This window comes from Diceros bicornis, chromosome 20, assembly GCF_020826845.1.
Source record: "Diceros bicornis minor isolate mBicDic1 chromosome 20, mDicBic1.mat.cur, whole genome shotgun sequence".
In the NCBI taxonomy this organism is placed as follows: domain Eukaryota; kingdom Metazoa; phylum Chordata; class Mammalia; order Perissodactyla; family Rhinocerotidae; genus Diceros; species Diceros bicornis.
This window is the reverse complement of record NC_080759.1, coordinates 43264484-43270483: the sequence shown is the minus strand read 5'-3', so window position 1 is coordinate 43270483 and position 6000 is coordinate 43264484.

The window sequence follows — 6000 nt, the reverse complement described above, 5'->3', positions numbered from 1 at the left end:
TTTTTTCTTTCAATATTTTCAATGTCTTGCTTTCAGGGTTTCTGAAAACAAGTCCTATGTAATTCTTATCCTTTTTCACCTGTTAGTAAGGTGCATATTTTTCCCCTCCAGGTTCTTTCAAGATTTTCTCTTTGTCTTTGGTTGTCTGCAGTTTTAATATGACATGCCTTGGTGTAGGTTTATTGTTATTTATTCTGCTTAGTTTTCTCAGAGATTCCTGAATCTATGGCTTGTTGTCTCATTAATTTTGGAAAATTCTCAGCCATTAATAATTCAAATATTCCTTCTATTCCTCTCTTCTTCTGGTATTCCCTCTATGCATATGTTACACTGTTTATAATTGTCCCACAATTCTTGGATATACTCTTCGATTCTTTCATTCCTTTTTCTCTGCTTTTCAGTTTAGAAAGTTTGTTTTGATATATCTTTTAGCTCACTGACTCTTTCCTCAGCCATTTCCAGTGTATTGATGAGCCCAAAGTGCATTCTTCATTTTTTTTTTATTTTGTTTTTATTTTTTTGTGAGGAAGATCAGCCCTGAGCTAACATCTGCCAATCCTCCTCTTTTTTTTTTTGCTGAGGAAGATTGGCCCTGGGCTAACATCCATGCCCATCTTCCTCTACTTTATATGGGATGCCACCACAGCATGGCTTGACAAGCGGTGCGTCAGTGCACGCCTGGGATCCGAACCGGCAAACCCCAGGCCGCTACAACGGAGCATGCGCACTTAACTGCTTGCACCACCTGGCCGGCACCGCAAAGGGCATTCTTCATTTTTGTTACAGTGTTTTTGATTTCTAGCATTTATAAATTTTCTTATAGTTTCCATCTTTCTGCTTACATTACCCATCAGTTCTTGCATGTTTTCCACTTTTCCATCAGTGCCCTTAGCATACTCATCATGGGTATTTTAAATTCCCGGTCTGATAATTCCAAAATTTCTACCATATCCGAGTCTGGGTTCTGATGCTTACTTTGTCTTTTCAAACTGGGTTTTTGTTGTTGTTGTTTTTGCCTTTTGGCATGCCTTATAATATTCTGTTGAAAGCAGACACGATGTATTGGGTAAAAACTGCTGAAGTAAATATGCCTTTAGCGTGAGTTTATACGTTTCTGTGGTGAGAAGTTAGACTGTGTTAAATGTTTGCTATAGCTATAGGTGTCAGAGACTAAAATTCACTCTAGTGTTCTTGTTTTTGTTTCCTCTTTGTCTTCTTGAATAAGACCCGAACCTTGCAGTTCTTTTAGCTATAATCTGTTAATTTACAGGAGCCTGACTGATGTGGTAGTAAGTGTGGGGGCAGGGGAAACATTCTGTAAGCCTGTGATAAGGTCTCAGTCTTTTAGTGAGCCTGTGCTCCTGGGCTGCCACTTTCACAAGTGCTTCTCAGCTTTTCCTCCACTTAGGTGAGACAGGAAGTCTAGGTGGGATGGAGTTTCCCTTTCTCAAAGTTGGTAGGCTTGGGTAAAATAATTTGTTTTTTGGATAGTACTTAGATGAGGAGAACATTTAAAATGGTTACTTTTCGTCTCCCCCGCCAGAAGCATGAGAAGTTCTTTCTCTGATCTTCACCATGAGAACCTAGTAGGGCCCCTGGAGGTAAAACTCATGAATATGTGCCCTGTCCTCCAAAACTTGGCTCCTGGTGTTTTTAAATCTTAAGCTAGTTTACAATGGGTTTTCAGCAATTTGTCAATTACAGTTCAATGTTCCCATCCTCCTGGCTCCAGCACTGGGTTTTTGCTTCTGGCTCTGGTACCAGAAAGCTGTAATTTTTTCGTATCCACTTTTCTCTCTTTAGTTTTAAGGCAGTGAGTTGTTCTTGACCTCAATTTTCTTATAGATCTAAGAAAAGTTGTTGATTTTCAATGTTTTCAGCTTATTCTTTGTTTTGAGGAGGGATTGAAAATTCTCACAGTCTTTATATGCCAGACCAGACACTGGAAGTACAGACTCCTTTCCATCTTCAAAGCTGGTAATGATTGATCAAGTCTTTCTCTGGGTATTGGCATATGAACATCTTATAGGAGGCCATTATTCTGTCTACTACAGGCCCCATGCTCGTAAGTCAAAGAAGTAGGATTGCAACATAGGTTCCCTTCCACCCAGGCCACCTCTTAAAGCATTTTTTAAACTCGTTAAAAAGTGTCTGTGTCTCTCCCTCGCCCTCTCTCTTCCTCTCTATCTTTCCCTCTTTATCCCTCTTTCACCAAAACATCAGCTTTGCAATTATTTTCTAATTTGGGTAACGTTTTGTTTTGCATATGACATTGTTCCTACTGAAATTATAAAAATGTGGTTGCAGTTTGGAATTTAGTCTCTCTACCTAAGAAGATGATCCTTCATGAAAAGTGCCCCAAAATTGTAACTAGCAATTAACATTAAAATTCATATCATGCATCCTACCCTGAAGGCTGTGCTTAATATGTTACAAATTGATTTGGCCAATGAACTCACCTTCGACTGTGAAATTAAAAACAAAGTCATCTAATATTGGAGACTACAAGCTGCTATTATGAACATTATAGAGATGAGAAGATAATTGAAATAAACAACCAGTAATTTTTTTTTTCGTGAGAAAGATTCACACTGAGCTAACATCTGTTGGCAATCTTCCTTTTTTTTTTCTTCAGGAAGATTAGCCCTGAGCTAACATCTGTACCCATCTTCCTCTACTTTGTATGTGGGATGCCTCCACAGCATGGCTGATGAGAGGAGTAGGTCCGTGCTCGGGATCCAAAACTGCGAACCTGGGCTGCAGAAGCAGAGCACACGGAATTGAACCACTCAGCAATCTGGCTGGCCCCGGCCACAGGTATTTTTTAAAGAGGAAACATATGATCAGTACTTCCATGCTTCCAGGTGTACAAACTCATATAAGTTCAGATACAGTGTTCTATTAAATTCCAGTGGATGTAACATCAATATTTCAAGTGGTTTATTTAGTTTCAGTGATTCTCATATGGTTTCAGTGATCCTTATGTAGAAACAAAGTCTCAATAAACAATCTAATATTATTTATAAAAAGGAAGCTAAGTTTGTAAAGAAAATTCCTTCAAAATAACATCTATATAACCTGGAATTATATAGCATGATTAAAAAAAAAAAAACCTGAAAATAAAAAGGGCTGAATTTGTCCAAATTGCTAATAAATTTTGAAAATTTTCAAGCCTTGGGGTGAGGCCCAAGTCCAGGTCAATTGGACATACAAGTCAAGTTGCCATCTGGTAGATATTTTTGAAGCTTATGTAGTACAAATTTGTATTTAAATACGTTTTAGTCCTCAAAATGTTCATACCACAAAGTCACCATTTTGACTGGCATTAATTAGAAACTTTATCTGGCAGTCTCTGCAGAAAGACAGAGAATGGAATATAGTAACAATGCAACTAAATTAATTGTCTACTGTGATGGACAACTAGGGCCAAATATTCAAAGGGCACCTACTACTTCTTCTTCTATAATGGCAAGTTTGAGCTATTAGTTTCAAATAATGCATGCGTTGCCAACCCTATTTCAACAGAACAAAAGGATGTCAGTGGAATACATTCAGAGGTAAGAGGATTGAAGAAAGTTATTTTTGACTATTGCTAAATTGTATGGCACCAGCCACACAGGTCAAGAGACAGCCTCCAGTGGTTCTAGTACGCGAATCTGATTTTCTAGAAGAATTATGTTTGAGTGTAGTAGAACTACAGACAGAGAGATTACAAAATCTATTATTTTGAAGGACAAATGTAATTGCACATAGTCCATATTTTTTGGTAGAATGCCATAAAAATGAAAACTGTAAGAACAGAACTATTCTATGCTATTTCATAAGTTTTTCATATAAAATATAGCTTAAATATGATTCATAATTACATGAAAATATATATATTTTGACTAATGTAATTGTCTTATACAGTAGAAAAAGGAGATATTATATCTCTATTAAACTCTTACAAATAATGTCATAAATCATGTTCTTTTGGGAAAAATATTAGATGTGCAAAATGGAAGACAATAAGGAATAATCACTACACTTTCAGCAGTCGAACAATTATTTAAAATGTCTTAGACCTATTATAAAATATATATTATAAAATACTTATAATCTAAAAATAAAAATGATAGAATTAAAATGGATTATTCAATGCATTCTCAAGTATGAAGAAGAAAATACTACCAACTATTGGTTATGGTTTTCTTTGGACATATGGATTTTTAAAATTTTAATTATTATGTTTTTTATAATATGTGTACAGTAAATATATATCCTAAGAGCTAATTATATAAAAATGTTGCTTACTTTTTTTGTACAAATCTTTATCGTATATAACTTCTCAACGTAAACACTGGTACTGATTTTTGAAATGGTGTTTCCATGGTGGATACAGGACTTATGATATCAAAATATTAAAGGATTTCTGTGAATGCTTGTTCTAAGTGGTATTAAATATTTTATGGGCAGTCTAATATAAAGGAAATAATTCGGCATAGGACTCAATATAAACTTAACTAAATTCTTTATCATCTGTTTCATTATCTCTAAATATTTTCTAATTACTTATCCATAAAAATTGTGAGGGGACCAGCCCAATGGCATAGTGGTTAAGTTCGTGGGCTCTACTTCGGCAGCCCAGGGTTCCTGGTACGAACCTACACACCACTCTTTAAGCCATGCTGTGGTGGCATCCCACATTCAAAAAATAGAGGAAGATTGGCACAGATGTTAGCTCAGGGCCAATCTTCCTCACTAAATAAATAAATAAATAAATAAATAAACAAATTAAATAAATAAAATTGTGAGGTTGTTATTAAGGTCAAATGAAATCACATAAACGGAAGAATCTTGAATACTGGCAACGATATGGCTTTTTAGAGTCTTTATAGTCTGACCTCCATGTATCTATCTTGCAGCTGTGTCCACTATTCTCCTCCAGGTAATTTGTTCAAATTGTGCTGTTAGAGTTGACAGATGAAATACAGCAAAGTCAGTTAAGTTTGAATTTCAAATAAACAATGAATAGCTCTTTTAGTATAAATTTGTCTCAAATATTGCATGGGTCATGCTTATTCTAAAAATATTAAGTAGAGTAGTGTAGAGTGGAGTGGAGTAGAATAGAGTATGATATTAGTCTCATACAATACTTGGGACATAGTCATACTAAAAAAAATTAATCATTTATTGAAAATTCAAACTTAACTAAGTGTCCTATACTTTTATTTGCTAAATCCAGCAACCCTCACCATTGCTAGTTTGGTTAACCTTGAAGCTATGTTTCCCAGAGTGTCTTTCACTGTATATAGAGTTTGCCAAAAGAAGACCTTCATATAATTTAAATGATGGAAATGAAGTGGCCACTATTACTCTGTAGGTCTTTGAGGTCAGGTATGCTAACGGACAGAGAGTTGCATGTTGGGCTTTAGCTGAATCTCACTCTTCTCGGCTCAGCCTCCAATTCTGCGTCTTGACTGCTGATCTTGCATGAGCAATAGTGGCCCCAGAAGCTTGGTTGTGACAAGAGCCTCCATAGACCTCTTCAGGAGTTAGCAGAAACTTGCTTGGATTCTTAGCTTCCTCTGCAAAAGCTCCAGTTTACCCATCTGTGTTATGCTTCATGAGGATTTGTTAGTCTCTCTTTGTGTCCGTTCATCCAACCAATCTTTACTCCTCAGCTCCTCAATTATAGAAGACCTAATTCCTATAATATCCATGACTTTCATAATGCTCATCGTGGCTCTTTATCTCTGATTAAATTCAGATAATTATGGACAATGGAAGTACCAATAATCTTACCTGGCTAGTTTCTTTCAGTATAAATTGGCAGATGTTGCAATTTGCGTAGTGTGTATACCACCTCCTTATGGGTCACATTTTGTGACTAAGTAAGCCTCCCAAGACTTGAGTGAACTTATAGTCTAGAAGCATCAGCATTTGCCTGTAAGAAAATTTTGCTCATGATTTTTCCAAATGCTCATCTTTCTCCAAATTCTCTAGCAAGTCTGTCAAACC